Source organism: Drosophila gunungcola, unplaced genomic scaffold, assembly GCF_025200985.1.
Source record: "Drosophila gunungcola strain Sukarami unplaced genomic scaffold, Dgunungcola_SK_2 000093F, whole genome shotgun sequence".
Taxonomy (NCBI): Eukaryota; Metazoa; Arthropoda; class Insecta; order Diptera; family Drosophilidae; genus Drosophila; species Drosophila gunungcola.
In genome coordinates this window covers 145568-162689 of record NW_026453255.1, presented here as the reverse complement: position 1 = coordinate 162689, position 17122 = coordinate 145568, and the positions used below count along the sequence as shown (strand labels likewise).

The following is a 17122-nucleotide window of genomic DNA, read 5'->3' as shown; positions in this document are numbered from 1 at the left end:
TTTTGGGTACCTTCATAAAGAAAACGGGTACTATTCAATACAGCTTTTTAATAAGAAAAATTGTGTAAGAAAAGTAAACTTATTCTATATACGAACTATTATATTTTTTTTTACCATTCTTTATAATTAGACTTTAATGTCGTTGGATTTTTGAATAATTTTTTCTCCGAGTTTTGGGAGTAGTACCGAGTAGAATGAAGCTCGCCTCATGTTAAGGGCAATTAAATCCGCTAAATGGTTTCGCATTGGCATCCGTGTTCGCCGGATCGCTGTTTGTTTGCTTATCGGCAACCGTCTGTCTGTTTGTCTGTGTATCTATCGGTCTCTTTCTCAATGGCTCCCTCCGTCTCTGTCGCTTCGCTTTCCCGTCTTTTCCGGGGCCTTTTCCACAGTCTCGTATCTCATCTACAAGTGCAGTTCCATTGTAATCCCAGGCAGATGTGGAGACACCAAAGCCGCAGCGCCAAACTTCAAAATGGCTGCCTTTGGTGGCCATTGGATTCGCTTTTTTTGTCCCCCATTTCCCCCCCCCCCCATTTTCCCCATTTCCCCCACCCACTCCGGGCTATTTTCCTCCTCCCACATCCCATCTGGCAAAAAGATGTCCGTAGCATTTTGCGGTTTTGTAAGCGGCTTTCGCCTCGCATTTTGTTTGCTCTGCTCCGCTCTGGATTTCTCGTCCCACAGGCCTGTTTTTGTGTCCTGCCACGCCCTCTTGCCAACGACGCCCCCGTACTTTTTGGCCAGCTTCTCCTATGCTTTTCCTTCGCTTTTCCCAACAGCCACCTGCCACCTGCCACCTGATGCTCCAGTTCCAGTTGCAGTTCCAGTTGGCTGTGTGTAGCATAATTAAAGAACTCGCTTGGAGATTACGTGGTTTTATAGGTTCAACCATTGCCATTGGATTCCCTTGTCCCCTCGCCGTTTCTCCACGACTTGTACTTCTTGCACATTTCTGTGGATTTTCCAAAGGTGGCGGTGTGGGAAAAGCGGAAAGGCGGAGTGGCGGAGTGGCGGAGTGGCGGAAAAGCGTTTCAGGTAGCCAAAAGTTTCCACCGCAAGACAGACGCTAATGTTACAGCTAATGATTGCGGAGTAGCTCCAGAAGCTCCTGCATCGGTTATTCAACTGAATCTGAATCTGAATCAGAATCAGAATCTGAAGCTGAATGGAAACGGAAACGGAAACCATGGCGAACAAACAATGGGCTAAGGCTTAGAAAGTGTGGCGGGAACGAGTGGATTTTAGTCAAGTGGTTTGTTTACACTAAATTACTGCGAAGGGGGTTAAACAAGAGAGTCTTAATGTGGTGGGGATTTTGGGGCGGTTAATTATGTCGGTAGTGGGTAAGATATGTACCGAAAAGAACACAACTCTTGGCGGCTCTTGGAAAATGGCTAAATTAAATTAAGTTAAAAAGAGAGATTTTACTAGATTCATAATATAATAATTAATATAATCATAATCATATAATAACGCTTAAGAATATGAACTTTACCAAGTCAAATTTTGTAATATAGTTTTAATTTTAATAATATCATCTATTCAAATTGTAACTTTGTTCCTAAATTAATAAAATTGTACTTAATTGTTTTTTTTTTATTTATAAAAGAGAAATTGTTGTCTTAGGAGAGTACATAAATGCACAGATAAAAACCAATATCTGACTATTGAATTCAAAATTTTATATATTATATAACACGTAAAATTAATTATTAAATCATAATATAAAAAATAAATTGCATATTAAATTTATTTTAATTAACGTGGAATATATTAGATCTAAAATATTTGATATAAAATCAATTTATTTATGTTAAATATGGTTTAAATTTAAATTAAATTTTTCAGATAATAAAATCCAAACATAGTCAAACGATAAATAACGTATTTCAAGTATATTTTGAAAGTTTCTTTTAAATGCTCTTTGTAAAATTGTAATCAAAAGAAAGAGAAGATTATTACTAGCATAGAATACAATATTATGTAATTGAATGCTTTGCAGTATGCAATTATATAATTATTTTCATGGGCTTTTGAATGTCCTGGCGAGATTCCTAGGCTTAAGTGTGGCATTGTGTGGTTCCCAGGAAAGCTTCACTGCATTTAACCTTTAATGCTGGCACTAAGACTTCTTAGACTTGAAACGAACTCAACAGATAATCGCACAAAGGACGTAGGTCCTTGTGGGCTGGGCAATGTGGATCCAGGACCTGCGCTGCGGTGGGAACAATCCATAATGGCCTTGCCAAAAGATGAGAGATTATCGGGGGCTGACTGAGCGGAGTACATGGCATATTCTATTAATGTGGGGATCATGAAAGTTTTTACAACTAAAACCGGATTGGAATTGGCAATTTCATGCTTCGAGTGTAGTGCCGCAGAAAGAGAGCTGCCATTTTTATGGCATATTCGTGAGCTTATTGTAATGAATTGCCTCGGATTTATCCGGCCCCCTCCCCGCGCCCTATTTTTCCCCCGAAGGGGGTGTGGCATGTGGAGCATGTGGCATTTGCTGTAATCATAATTTTATGTCCGTCTAAGTAGCTGCGCATGACGACTGTCAACGACACGGCCTTCATCCTGACCCACTCCCACTTTTCCGCCCCCTCAACGTTATCCTGCACCATAAAAAATATCAGCAGGAAATCTATAAAATTATATGCATACCTAATCTTAGGGAACAAAACAGATTTCTTTATAAATGTTATATTATATTGTTTGTATTTATTTTAGGCTTTTTTATATTATATAAATTATATAAATATATTACAATAATTGAACATATTTTCAGGTTAATAAGATTTTAGATTTTACGAGGAATATGATTTCCAAAGCCAAACTTTTGTTGATAAATAAATAAATACAAAATACCCATTTTTTCGCTGAGTGCGGCAAGTGTGTGGACAGGCTGTCGGGCAGCGTCTTAAGCTGTCTGCCACACGTTGTGGCTGCCACAAATTCAAAGGACATGGACTGGCGCCGAGTCCTGCAACAGTTAGTGGTCAATTGACTGCACTGTGCCCGTCATCCGGCCCGTTTGTCTTTGGCAGATCTGGGTCTGGACTCTCCGCACTCTCCGGACTGTTGGGACAACCGGAAACCGAGTCCCGAAGATAACTGACAGCCAATGGCCACTGACAGGAGCTACCAAAAGTGTAGCTCCAAATGCTAAAGACTTCTTTTTAAGCATTTTTCAACTCCTCAAATTTGCTTGTTTGCAAAACTGATACAAAGTCATCGGTTTCAACGCGATGTCTCGCTCAGTATAAATACTTTTAAAGCCTTATTACCCCGAAAGTATTTTTACATTACAGAAATTCCTGTAGTTTTAACTTTTATTTTATAAATGAGATCGATGTTAATGCTAGAATGAGTTTTTATATAAATTATTCAAAATGTTTTTAGATGTGTTTGAATTTTTTAAGCAAGTTTCATAAATTTTTTTTTTAATTTTGTAATGCAACAAGTATTGTTGAAATCATTGCAATAGATTTGCTTTTTTCGTCTTAATTCTACTTTGGCAGATCGTTAACGAGAGATCATTGAATGTAGTAAGAAGTTGAAGGCAAAGTCAAAGTTGTTCATGATCGCTGACAGTCGAAGATGTATGATGGAAATTAATAAAACAAGCGTAAACACTTAAAAGGTCTATACCGGATTGACTCAATCGTTTTTTTTTTTTTGGTTTTTTCATTTTTAAATCACAGCCCATACACAAAATAATCGAAAACCTTTCCAACGCCCCCGCACTTTTGGTCGGTGAGTGAGTGAGTGAGGAACTTAGTGAGTGTCTCACTGAGTGACTGGCTTCGATTGTCTGTAGTTCTCGCATTTGTTTGTCAAAAAGAACAGAAGACTGTAGCGAAAAGGCTCCGACTTAGAAATACCTGATATACCTAATAGAATATAACTTCTTGAATTAATAGTACACTTTAGAACATCAATAGTTCAAAAACAATTTAAGATATCTTTCTATAAATATCATATTGATTAATTACCATATGTTATGTAAAAATAAATGGTTATGTACTTACAGAAATAAATAGGTATTCATAAAATATAAGTAACATACTACTTTTATTTATAAAGTAAGATTATTTGTTGAACTATATTATTACCCTTAAAGTGTGGTGCGCATTTAGTGGTTTTGCAAATATATATTTGAAACTAAATGTGGCATTCCTAAATACACAAAATGATTATGAAATTTGTTGCCATAACAGAGTTTTACATTTAAAACTTAGCTGACTATAATTATAAATATAGCCTAACAAATTGCTTGAATAAATTAAATTCAACAGCTTGCTTAATACATGATAGACTTAATCAAATGTATAGACGAAAAACCAACCAAAATGATTTGTTTTCGGGCAGGATAAGTGTGAATTGACCACTCAATCTTAGGGAAATATGATCCCCGAAACAGTGAAATAATCCAAAAATATGGTATACCTTGAAAAACCACCGAAAAGAGACGGGTATCAAAAAAGGCGAGGAAACCGAACAGACTAATTGAAAGCAATCATTAAACAGCAACTGAGACCTGGGATACGAATAAGCTGGCGAGTGAGTGAAGTTGAAGTCGAAGTCGAAGTCGAAGTCGAAGAAGTCTGGGGCGCCCGTTTATGTGTATCACTTAATTATAACTGTACACACACATCCGCCAGTTGATATGGCATCCAGAAGATACAGATACATTTACAGATACAGCTAGAGATACAGCTAGAGATACAGATACAGATACTTACTCAGTGGGATACTGGGTTCAGTTTGCTTATCCACTTCATTAAAGGAGTTGAAAAGGTGGCACGGCAAACAAATGGATGGTATACTATACGGTGCATATGGATGGTATGGGGATCTCGGTGGGTTCGAGATGATGATGGCACAAGAATATACCCGAAAGCAGTAGGAGTTGACCGCACAGACGTCCCACTGAGTTGGGTTCTTCACTCCTCGGTCGCTGAGAAGACCTTCAAACCTCGAAGACAAGACCTTCGTCAGCATGTTTTGCCCACTTCGTTGTTATTTTTGGCTTTTTGTCGGCGCCCTTCTCTTTCGCCGACGCAACGCTCATAATTTCGCGTAATTATATTCAATTGTTTAATTACCGACTGATTTGGCTTAATTGAATTTGTCTCTGGATGTCAAAACAAAGTTGAAAGTTCAATCTGCGGCGAAACGCTGGCCTGGGAACTCGAAACGGAAACGGTTGACAATTTCACCCAGGGGTTAATTAAATCAAAACATCCATCCACTTGTGTGTGTCAAAAAATAAGGTTATAATTAACTAAGATTTAACTAAGAAAAATGTATGTCACACGAATTTAGATATTTAAGTAAAGAGATAAATTTACATCAGCAAATAATAACTTGGTATTAGAATTGATTTAATGTTAATCATATTTAATGTGTCTTTTCAATACTTTTTCACTTAAAATATTTTTAAAATAATTAACAATTAGGACCTAATTTAATTCCATACATCGAAACATTTCGTAATTTTAAAATTAAATTTGTTAAAATAATTACTAAATAAATCCATTCAAAACTATTAAAACTTTCCGAGTGGCTTAAAAACTAGACAAAAAATATACATAAATTCATGATTGTTTTGCTGAAATTCAATTAAATGAAAACAGCTTGTTTGGATATATTTAAAAACATATTTTGTGAAATGCGTTCGATATTGATAACGTTCTTTTGGACATTTTATTGTGAACTACCATTGAACAGTATGGTTTTCATTGAATCGCTCTGATGAATGGCTGAAAGTTATCCATTATTTTCGTGATTGGACTATCCCTAGTTTACGGGAGATATAGCCAGCGAGCGTAACGGATCAGCTTACCAATAACAAATGGCCAACTATCAACCATTATAAAAGCAACAACAATGCGGGCCCACGCAGCAAACATGAAAGTAAATGGGAAAATTTGAAAACACGAGTATGTTGTCTGGCTTTTCCTTTTCCTCAAGTGGCGCTCAACAAAAAAAAATTGGAGTGAGATCCCATCACTCATGGGAAATTCATAAATTCACGCCGCCGACACTGCAATTAATCTGCTGCTGGTGCACTTAAAACAATAATATTTCTTCACGATCGATTTCTAAAAATCATAAAATTTAAAAATTGGAAATGTTGAATGTTCTTAAATGTTTTGTGATGAGTAATTTGTAGACAAGTGGTGTAGCCTCTTTATCATTACTGTTTTTTTTTTTTAGCATTATATATTCATATATGTAATTATAAGTTGTTGATATTTTTTTTTTTTTTAAGAGTAAACAAGTTGGTTATTTTTAGCTACTAATCAAGTTTTAAACATATATGTTATGTAGCCAAGAGAAAAATGTTTCTAAATTGTTATAGTGGACAAATTTTAAAAACACACCATTGAAAATCATTGCACAATTTTTCTGTGTGCATTTGCCATCTCACCACCACTGTTGCTGTCTCTTTCCTTGTTTTATGCGCATGCGCGACAGCTGTTGACAGCGACGCCGGCAGCGCAGTCGCCGCCCGCTGAGTCCGTTGATTGACCTTATTATTATTGTTTTTGGTTTTGTTTTTTTTTTTTTTTTTTTGGTTTTTTGGCTGTGAGAAATGTGCCCAAAATGTTGTAACTGTTTCCTTATATTTTTGGGCTTTTCAGAAGGTGTCAAGTTACGATCGCCATTTATAACACTCCCCATTTTATAGCGAGTAATTAATCTTTGGCAGGCAAAAACAAAACTCACACAGGGCTTAAGAGAAATGCAAATTACAAGACCACAAAATATTAAGACATCAAACTAAAAACAATAACTTTATGGCAAAGCCAAATAAATGTGATAAAAATGCAAATCCTTCAACAAGTTGTTTCCGAAAAATAAGCCAAGTTGGCAACCATTTTATATTGGTGGTATAAGAGATACTGTTATAGCTGTTATACAGGAAGGATGTGAGAGGCGCTTGGCTAAGGAGAACATGTTAAGGGAGAAGTTAAAGAAAGAGAGCAAGTGACAGTTTTAAGAGAAAAGTAAATAGTTACATAAAACATTAAACATAAATGTTCTAGGGAATTATAATAAACAAAAATTAGATATTTATCTCTATTAAAGTTGATTAAAAATATTTAAAAATTCAATAGAGTTAAAGAAAATTTCGAAATGAAAGTTAATATTTTGGCTCTCCCTTTAAAATAATCTGTTAGACTGGAGTTTAATTATACAAAATTGTTTAAATATTTACTAATTTAAATTCTTATTATTTATAATTTATTTAAACAATAAACAAACGCCAACAGCTGCTTAAGGAACAACAAGCAAATTAAATAAAAAATAAAGCTGTGGGCAAACAACAACAGAAACCTGTGGCAGCTAACAGAATGTTAGGGGAATCCTGTTCTCGCCGCACTAACAGAATGTTAACAGGAGTGATGATATGAGAAAGCCTACGCGATTTGAAAATACCCGCTCTCTTTCGCTGTTAACTCGCACTCTCAACAGTTTAGCCGACTCACAGTGATGCGGTCACACTGTCACAGTTTCGCTTTGCGATTTGGTTTATCATCGCATCCTGCGTTTTATCACGCCATTCGTCGACTCAGCTCCAACTCGAACGGTTCTTTCGCGGCCGTTTACCGTTATTTCGGGTGTTTTTTTTCATGCGGCTCCGTGTGTAAACGCGTGCGTATCGCTGCCTCTCGCTCGCACCCGTGTGCATCTGCAAATATCCCCGTTGCGTTGCGTGTGTGTGTGAGTGTTTTGCGGACCATTTGTTGTTGTTTTAAAATTCAATTTGTTATTCATTCTGATTCTGATTTCGATTTCGTTTCATTGCGTTTCCTGATTTGCGCTTATCGTTTTTACTCCGATATACACATATATTTTATTCTATGTTTTGTCGCCACTTTTTTTTCAAGTGCTAAAGTGCAAAAAAAATACAAGAAAAACACAAATAAAACGCAAAACAACAAAACCAATGAGAAAATGCAAGTTTCTTAAAACAAAACATCAAATAAAACGGATTACAACCACTGAGCAGCATCTTTATTTGGATAAACAACAAAATAAAATATAACAAAAACAAGCGAAAACAACTACCAAAGTGCAAGTGCAATTGCTTTGGAAAAAACAACAAAATGTAGGTCACTATATGTATATGGTACAAAAAAAAAAAACAAACAATGAAATAGATTTTCCTTTTTCCTTGGCCTCAAAAAAAAAACGCTAAAAAAGGGCCAAAAAGTGAAAAATCAAAGACCAACAACAACTTTGTGCAACGTTACGCTTTACCATTTTAACGGTGTTTTTTCGTTCATCCTTTTGTCCGCCGTTCGCTTTTGTTATTTTTGTGAATTGCCAAAAATGCAAAATGCAAATAACCCAAAAAGCGGGCAAAAAACATCATTTTTTATGGACTAAAATAGGAATAATAAAGAACGAGTGTAATCACAGACACCATAAAATGAAAAATAAAGGCACTAGTAAATGTTTACTAAATCGATTTCAAATTTACCTCTGCTGGAAATTTACCGTTTTATTTATAAAAACATGAATAGAGTAGTTTTTTGTACTAGTTTTGTATTCGATTTAAGATTTCTGATTTGAAGTTGTAAAATTCTGTCAAATTTAATACCTAAAATTGTACTTTTTAATTGGAAACTAACAAAAATGTAAATTGCAAATTAGTGATAGGAATATAAATATTAGATTAAAGTTTTGGTAGAAAGTTTTGAAAAGGCTTACATAAAAAAAATATATAACAAATGAACAGAAAACGCAGGAAACTTCATTTAAAATTAGGAGATTGGTATTTACTTTAGTTATACTTTTTAAATAAAAGTTAAAAACCTAACTAAGAGGCAAATGTGCTCATAAGGAAAGGAAAATGCAAGTTAGGAAATATATTTTAACTAACAATTTATGTAACTATGCAGCAATATGACAATTTACGGATTTTTGGTAAAACAAATATTAACCTAATGTTCTATCAACAAAAAAAGTTTACCATAAATAAACTAACTAATATATCAAAGAACTCTTGGTGTCAAGTATCAAACAAAAGAAACTTTAAGACTTCATAAGGAATCCTATTCTAAACCCAAATTAGCAATCATTTAACCAATAACTCAGTGTAAACCAATGTTTTGACAGTCGTAAATAAATGCATCTGTCAACTTCAAACACTTTTGACATCCCTTAAACACATTTTGTGTTAAAAAGTAACACAATTTTCGACGGGAGAAGCCCCAGAAAAAAAGAAAGAATACATTAGCCAAAGTGCCAACATAGTTAATAATTTATATTCATTAGTTTTTGTGCTTGGTGTTTAATGTTTTTTCTACGGTTCGAAAATGTTGCCCAATTTGTGGGCCGGTTTGTTTATTTCTCCGCTGCCGCTGCGCTGCCGCTGCCTTACAATTCCATTTGGCGTTTTGTTTTTGCACATTTGTTTAATGGACAAACGCAAATGGTTATTGCTCCGCCGTCGTCTCATTTTTTTCCCTATGACTTCGCCATGTGTTGTCAAAATGTATCTTTGTATCTGCTGTTTTCTTGGCCATCGCTGGCATCCGCGATCTTCGCCGCTTGTGGCCATAAATCAATGCCGACGGCAATCAACGGGCCCCAAAAGCGGATGGATTTATAGGCATATATAGCCTATATACCCCGCCGATCTCGGGAGGCAAGAATAATTCCCGAGACGCCCCTTATTGTTACCCCTTTTTTGTTAGCTCTTTTGGGACAATGTGAAGTGATTCGTGGCGTTTTGCAATTAAGCAAATTGTTGAAAGAGTTTGAAAACGTTCGATTCAATCAGCTGGAGTTTTGTAAAATTTAGCTTAATTGAATGGGATCTTTATAGTCCATAAATTCACCAATAAGGGAACTCATTTCATGCGAAGTCTAGTCTCATCGCGAGTTCAAATTTGTTAAGCAATATAATAATTGAAAATGCATTTGACGGAGTGAATACGCAAGTGGTGCAAGTAAATTAAATAACTAAGATTTACCTTTCCTAAGTTTCATTTATTGTGAGTCGGCAGGAACAATTTTTAATTAACAAAAAAACATCAAAACCAAACTGTTTCAGAATAAAGTTTTGCCGCTTTAGCAAATTTTTTTATTAATCCAATAGATAAATATATGGTTTTTTAACAAACACAATATTTATCCTTAGTTTTAATAAATGCCTTGTTTAAAAAGTGGTTTCTAGCTTCAATTACATTATAAAATTTGTGTTTACCAATAAATGGAAGGACATTTAAACTGCAAGATCTGACACAATATTTTAACTCGATTCGTGTTATCACCAAAATGTTTCTCAAAAATCTGTGTACTTTTGGAAATAATTATTTCATTATTTCTATGTTTATAAACACAAAAAAGCAAATTAGTGTTAAAGTGCAAAATATATGTTGGGGATTAGAATTCGAGTTTAATTTTACTAATTTTTATTATTTATCTAAAACTAAAACCAATTTGCGTATACAAACTGGTGTTTTTAATCCAGTTTCCTTGAATTGATATGAAAATTCAATTGAAAAACCTCATAGCTTCGATCGAAGGCCATGTTCAAAGTGAACCAATTCGAAATATCAGTTTCAATCGTGATCTCCTCGGGTTTCTCAGGTGAAAGAAACAACGATCCCTAGGAATTCCAGCAGCTGTTTTGGGCGCTGTTGCCGCATTTCTGGGGCAATAAAATCGAGTGGAAGAGCGGGCTTATAAGCGTACAATATAAGTATATATGGTGGTAACCTGCTCGAAAAGTGCAGAAATCAGAGGGTCGCAATCTTGACGAAATCCTCTGCTGCTCTCCTCCTCCCCCGCATCTTTATCTTTTCCTCTTTCCTTGCTCCTTCATCGTTTTGCAAATGTGCCGCACAGCTGTTGTCAGTTTAACGCCACGAAAAAGAAAATGTATCTCATGGATGCAGCGAAGTATCTCGACGTACCTGTGCCGTCCGGATTAAATTGTGAGAAAGGGCTTCTTTTAGAATTTGAAATTGTATCTGAGGCACAACAGATGTATTTGTATCTTTAGATGAAAGAGAACACTCAATAAAGTGCCGCAGATACAATAATAAAATAAGATGTTTTATGAAAACAGCGTAATGTGTAACTATAACTTGTAGGTACATTTTTATTTTCTATATATATTGCGGTGAATATATCAAAATAAATATTTATATATAGTTGTGCCTCATAAGGGTATTAAATATTCTTTTCCAGATTAAATGATGTATATAAAAATTAGTTTAAAAACCTGTATTTATATTTGTTGTGCAACAATAATTCTTATGATTGCATAGCAGGTACCATTTCAAGGTGCCTGACTACCAAAGCAAACCATAATAAATGCCCCTTGCAAATTACAATTGTGACTAAAACACAGCACAAGTATCTTCTGCATCATCAACTGGCAACAATAGTACGCTCAAGTGCGCAAATTAGTGCAACGAAAACTGTCTAAAGTGTTGACTGACAGTCCGCGCGATGAGTGTATGGCCATGTGTATATCTGGGCGCTACACTTGCAAATTGTTATAGTTATAGATACAAGAACCGAAATGCCAGGATTTGGAGGGCCTGCGACGGCGGCAGCGACGGCAGCCACTTGAGATGATTTATGATGCCAGTCAGCCCGATTCTCCGGCTCCTCGCACAAGTGCAGACAGCAAAAATAACAATCCAAAAAGGTTTTGCCATTGATAGCAGGCAGGCAGGCAGTCAGCAGCCTCTCGGAGAAACTCGGTTCAACTCAGAGACCCAGGAAACTGAGAAACTGAGAAACTCAGAAACTGTGGAACCTGGAATCTGGAACCCAGAAACACGGGGCCTGGGACCATGATGCTGCACAAAAACCCAAGGAAGAGGAAACACGTTGAAAAACACTGGAGGCGGGGCCACGGAGCGAGGGATAGAATAGGGATGGGCTAGGAGGTTTTTCAGTGAGGTGCGAAGCACACCGGGCCAAAACCTTGAATTGAAAAATTCCCAAAACAAAAATATGCCTGCGAAAATATGTGCAAAATGCACTGGCGAAAAAATGTGACTTCTAAAACAACAGAATGAAGTTCTAGAGATTACAGTTTTGCATTAGAAGCAAATTCTAACAAACAAATATTAGTTGTAAACATATTTTCTTTATGATTATCCTTAAATTTACCAAAGTTATTTTGCCGCCAAGGGATGATGATTTATAACCAACACAATTTATGTGTGTGAATTTAAGATACCATTTAATTTTTGTTTAAATTCCTGGTTTGGTTCTTTATAATTAACTTGATTTTAGTTGTCATTCATTCATTCGTATGTCTTGTCGCAAACGGAAATCATATTTTCATATTGGTTAAATAATAATAAAACTACAAAATAGTTGATAGAAGCCTCATTTCGAGCTGGTATGCTTTCAACTTATTTTCGAATGAAACTGAAACCATTGAAACCATTGCTGATTTTGTCTCAGTGTTTTTGTATAAGTAAATCAAAAACAAAGCTGCCGAGGAGCTTGGCAACAATGACGCGGCTAAAAAAGCAGCAGATGAAGGTGCTGGCCAAGAAGGAGCCGAATCTCTGGTCCAGCAGCAGCGTTGGTCATTACCGTCATGCCTTGTCATAGACAACATCGTTTATTTTCCAAACACTCGAGGAGTGCTCCACCCCCCTCCAAACTTGCTTCTAAAACCGTTTTCACACCTCTCGCCCCGTGTTTTTACCTGTGTGAATCAGCACAACTGGGCTCCTCTGCCTTGGAAATAAAAAAAAAATATGAGAGAAAAAGAAATAAGGAAAATACTTGACTGACGTTCTTCTTGTTGATTTTGCATTTACACAGCACTACAACACGGCGAGCCGAAGATATAGAGAGGGCTAGATTTATTTTCCATAATTATTGGAAATTTATGCGGCAAGTTGCCAATGAGACAAACAAACCATAAATCCCCACAAATCGCTTTCAAATGAATTGGAGCGTGTGGAAAGAAAAGGGCGGTGATTAAAAGGGTGCATCGTGAATCGTAAATCTTACAGAGATACAACCGAAATTGCTTTTCCCGGAGACCAATTAAACGAAATCCTAGATGAAATCGAATCAAAATGCAATCAAATCGAGTAATAATATCATTTCGAGCTGTGAAGTGCAATTGAAAGTTTTGGAAATTTGATAAGCCAGTTTTGGTGTGAATGTGGAGTTTGGATTCGGGATTGGGGGTTGGGGATTGGGGGCTTTAGGTTACGGGGCAAACCTGTTGAGGAAAAAAGGGCAAAGAAGGAGCTAATTTGCCAGGCGTGTTTAGCATTTAAGCATTTCGAGTGCGAGTGGCACAGAAGTGGCGGTCGGACGGACCGACGGACGGGAAAAGTGGGTTGAAATGCCGGGGAAAAGTGCCACTCCAGAAGTCAAGTGGCTGTGGCTGCTGTGTGTTTTCGCCTGCATCTCAAGACGTTGCTGCAAATTGTAGGTAGAGCGGAGCGCAAAAGTAAGCAGTAAAAACAAACCGAAGCGAAACGCAGGCGGCATAATTAAATTTCAAGTTTCAACATTCCCAGCTCAGCATCCTGTCGCGAAAAATCTACAGCCAAATAAATACATATACCATTTGGAACGGATTTAAAGCCTGACAAGGAAAAGCTTTTGCTGTATAAAATAGTGCGCAGCAAACTTATTAAATGACAGCGAAAGCATTTTTCCCGGAGCGGCGGAGTTGCCAAACTTTCACTAATGCCAGTTCTAAGTTGTATCGCTCGACAAATTCCCTGTCCGCTCGGCTTTAAAAAACGGAGCCAACTAATTAAATGGCCAAAGCAGGCTTAATTCAATTCCATTTCCAGATGAATTAAGTGACAGTCAACAGCGGCATGCTGCCAAAGCTCACGAATGCGTTCTAAATAGTTGTGCAACACTACCTAAGAAAGTGCAGAGGTAGTAAAAGAAATGGTTAATTGAGAGCAATAAATATAAAAAAAAATGAATAGGTTAGCAGCATAAAATAGTTAAAAACAGTTGAACACATCCCTTAAAAAAAACAAAGATGAATACTCACAGTGTTGAAAAAGGGTAAAATTAAGATTGAATGAGTTCTTGGGTGACTAGTGTTTTAGCTAGTCACATTTAAGTTAACAACACAAATTTATGGCAAATACGAGGTCCAGTAATATAAGTTATGTTCCTTCGTTGAGAAGAATTTTCCTTGAAATTGACCGCTTAACAACACTGCTTCGGCCATGGAAACGCACTTGGTAATATAAATCACCGGCGGGAGAAACAAAATCCAACAAAACGTTGCAATTATTTTGTTGAACTTTTCCAAGGAAATAATTCTCGTGCGCCTTAAATCATTTTCATTTGGTGGCTTGTGTTTTATGGGCCGTTGGTTTATTGTTTCTTAAAATGTATAAAAATAAATGAGCTAAATTGTTGCCTCTCCTTCGCTGAAGTGATTTGCCTTTCCCCCTGAAAACGACAAAAAAATGCGAAGAAGCTGAAACAAAAGATGCCAGGGCAAATTTTTCACATTTTATGGGCAATGTTTTCCTTCTTCTTTTTTTTTTGCAGCTCTGAGCGTGACTTTGGTTTTGATAATTTTTATTTTCCAACGTACACGCGTGTTTGTTTACATATATCTACGTTCATACACATTGCATATTTATGACTGAAAATATATTATGCGTATAATTGTTGTTGCCTCGTCGCCAAGTTTTCGCTTTTCGTTTCCCTTTTGCACCTTTGCGTCGTTTTGTTGAATCAATTACAGGCAGTTTGCTGCTCCCTTTTCCCGCAAAGGAATAAAAAAAAAAAATAAAAAAAAAATAAAAACGAAGGAAAATGTAAGGAAAAGCTGGGAAAGCAGGGGCAGAAAATAGAACGCAGACAGGCTGGCAAAAATGGCAAATTATGGCACCCCAGAGATGCGCGATAAAAGCCCATTTACTTAAACTGAATATTTATTATTCCTGTCGCTGTGCCACCTACTCCCCAATACACCTCTCTCTTTCTTCAGAGTCTCTCTGTCTCTTTCTACTGACTTTTCGCCCATTTCCCCATGCAAAACGTTTGACTTCTCTCCTTTTAGCCTTCTTCATATGCCGCGAGTTTTTCATTTCCTCCCGAAAGTTGGGGTGTCATAAAGTTTGGCCTTACCGAAGTTTGATTGAATTGTGTGCGGGGACTTAGATGCAAAAAAATTACCATTTTGCAGAAATAAAAACAAAAAAAAAAACAGTTGAAGCTGGAATAGAGTATCGAATGTTTAATAATTGATCCCAAAGCCACAATCATTTATAAAGATTTTACAAACCAATATTAATATGTTTTACTATGATAATGATATGTAAAAGTGTCATTGATATTTTCGAATGCATTGATGAAAAACATCTTAATTTTAGTAAAGCAATACAAATTTAGTTGAACCTGAAATTGAAATGAAGCCATCGAATATTGTATAATATAGGAAATCAATACGTTACCTCGTTTCAAAGATACACACATTTATCAAGATATCAGAAACCTATTTTGAAGGACACAGAGAGAAAAACCAATTGATTTATTATTGTAATCGCTCTAAATATTAATGTAGACGCAATAATCAATTTTGATATTGGCAAATTACGATATTAATGACTAATTTAGCAGCAAATATCTTTCTGTTTTGGGGTATCCCTCATCAGATCAACTTACCGAAACCTTTTATGCGAGATCGTTTGATTTGAGCCCCGATTCCAGTTGCTATGACGCCCGCAGCTGAATTCGCCAAGAATTCGATACTCGCCGCACAGCTCAATGAAATTCGAGTGCAGAATAAGAGATATCTTTGGGCCACGAAAGAAAGCCAACAAAAGCCAAATAAATATAAAGAAATTAATGAAGTAAATGATAGCCGGCGAGGGTAAAAGAGAGACGGTCGCGTATACTATATATTATAAATAAGCAAGAAGGAGCCGAACCGAAGTGTTTCATAATTTTCGAATTCTAAGCGCCGCCGCCGTCGCCATCGAAAATTCCGATAAGCGGCAAAGGCAGCCCCAACAGAAAAAAAAAAAAAAAAAAAAACAAATGCCAAGCTCCACCAAAGTAAGAGGGAAAAAATTAAATAATTTATGTTTTATGTGGCACAGGAAGCGCTGCCTTCTGGGGGTTGTTCCGAAATAAAATAAAATAGACAAGAGCGAGGAGCGAGAAGCGAGGAGCGGAGCACTCAAGTGATTTAGGAAGTGTTTGTCTGCGTTACGCTTGGTTAGTTGATAAAAATCAGTCGACGCTTTTGTATTCTTTTGGCGTGGCTCTTTTTCGCCCTCCCCCCTTTTCGTATTTTTCCAAGGAGGCGTGGCACACAAAAAAAGGTGATGGGGAGGGGGGGTTTTGGGGGAATGTAGCCTTTGTCTGAGTCATGGTCGCCCCTTAATTGCATCGACTAAATTGCATTTTAAGCTCTCCGCGTTTCGTTAATTTCTGCAACATTCGGTATGATTTATAATGGCCCCGCCCCAACGCCCTTTCTGAGTCATATACTAGCCAAAGCAATCGCCTTTCAAGGTGCTTGAAAATTGTATCTGAAAGATGAGAGTATCTGCAGATTTTATCTGACCCTTCTCATTCTCAATCTCTTCCCCTTTAACAGCATTTTTTTCAAGGTAAGCTAAGATATTCTCCGAAATATGCCAACATGTCTTCTTGCAAAAGTGAAATCCTTATTGACTGTAAGAAACGATGCCTTAGCTAAACTAAAAATGTACTACCATATATGTGTTTGTAAAAGAAAACTAAACGCATTTTTATGTAATGGAAAATGTAATCGTCTTTGGATAGATATTGTTCTTAGTTTTTATTTTGCTAACAGAACAGAACCTCCAAAATATCCGATTAAAGGTTGTCCCACTTAAATGTATCTGTGAGCGGCTAAGATCTCCAGATTTTATCTGTTCGTTCTCGTTCCCGGTCGTCCGTAGATTGCATTATTGCGTGCCAAATATGAATCAAAGACAGAACGTATCCACGAGATACTCTCGTCCACTTCCTGTGCGGTTTTCGGTGTGGAGCTCAGTTTAAAGTGCCATTAACCCACAATTGCACAAAAGCCAAAAGATACACAATCCGTTTGTATCTATGGCTCGTTTGTTCTTTGGTTTTTCCT

General features: G+C 36.6%; 1 protein-coding gene across 1 annotated transcript in view; it reads left to right on the top strand.

The window, feature by feature from the left end:
• The window catches only part of LOC128265097 (teneurin-a), a 246366-nt gene that overhangs the window by 92403 nt on the left and 136841 nt on the right, over positions 1-17122 (top strand).